This window comes from Camelina sativa, unplaced genomic scaffold (genome assembly GCF_000633955.1).
Source record: "Camelina sativa cultivar DH55 unplaced genomic scaffold, Cs unpScaffold02924, whole genome shotgun sequence".
NCBI classification, from domain to species: domain Eukaryota; kingdom Viridiplantae; phylum Streptophyta; class Magnoliopsida; order Brassicales; family Brassicaceae; genus Camelina; species Camelina sativa.
In genome coordinates, this window is record NW_010924033.1 from 1 (window position 1) to 961 (window position 961).

Here is a 961-nt window from a genome sequence, read left to right on the forward strand (position 1 = left end):
ATAAGAATCTCGAGTAGAGTACTAAGCTAACATATCCTTTTGTTTTGTCTATGAAGAATTATGCGACTGTGCCAAGCTCGATCCATAACCATTTGAGGAATTGGACTCTTTATCTCAAGGTAAGTATATCAGTGCGAGTTTAATTGGTTTTCCTTTGGGTTCTCATTCATCGGTCTTGTATTTAGGGTATAGTTTTGACTACCACTGCAAGATGAAACTGGTTTCCTTTGGGTTTAGTCATCTATCTTGGTTTTAGGGTATAGTTTTGAACACCACCGAAGTTTTAAGTTGGTTCCCTTGGGTTTAGTAATCTATCTTGGCTTTAGGGTATAGTTTTAACACCACCGCGGTATCCAATTCGTTTCCCTTGGGTTCGTTGATCCCTCTTGCCTTTAGGTTATAGTTTGAACAAGAAGAACTGAGATATCTCCAACATCTGCTGCATGTAATAGTTGTCAACTTAGTTATAACAAGAATTATAAAGATGTTCTAGTTTCCAAAGTTCTTTACTCCTACTATATCGTTGATCTGAATCTATGTAGGTGAAACAAATGTTGAACTCTCTTCATCATCCTCTAAAGGTACGACCATTAGGGGGGAAGTTTACTTCTTTCCTCTGTTTTGTTCTCTTATCATTTGTTTCCACTAGTTTCTGAAGATACATTAAAAAAACATACATGAGAAGGTGTACGTGGACAGATCAAGAAGAATGGAGAGCTTCTACGTTAACTATGACCAATCATCTGGATCTGGACTCTAATTCAAAAATGAGTAGTTGTTCTGATAAAATCGACATCTTGAAAGTTTCATAAAATCAGTGTATATATTGAGTTATTGATTTGTAATTGACTTATAGTGGATCAAAAATTCATGTTAACAAGAAGAAAATACACTTTAAGGTTCTAATAATATTATTTGGTAAAATTCTCTGAACAAGTAATACTTTTACTAATTTTTTTTT

General features: G+C 34.2%; 1 long non-coding RNA gene across 1 annotated transcript; it reads left to right on the top strand.

Moving 5' to 3' along the window:
• The first annotated feature begins 14 nt into the window (after positions 1 to 14).
• Positions 15 to 924, top strand: LOC104774452. Its single transcript, XR_765348.2, has 2 exons — positions 15 to 119; positions 543 to 924. It is a non-coding gene; the product is annotated as an uncharacterized LOC104774452 (long non-coding RNA).
• Positions 925 to 961: the final 37 nt, after the last annotated feature.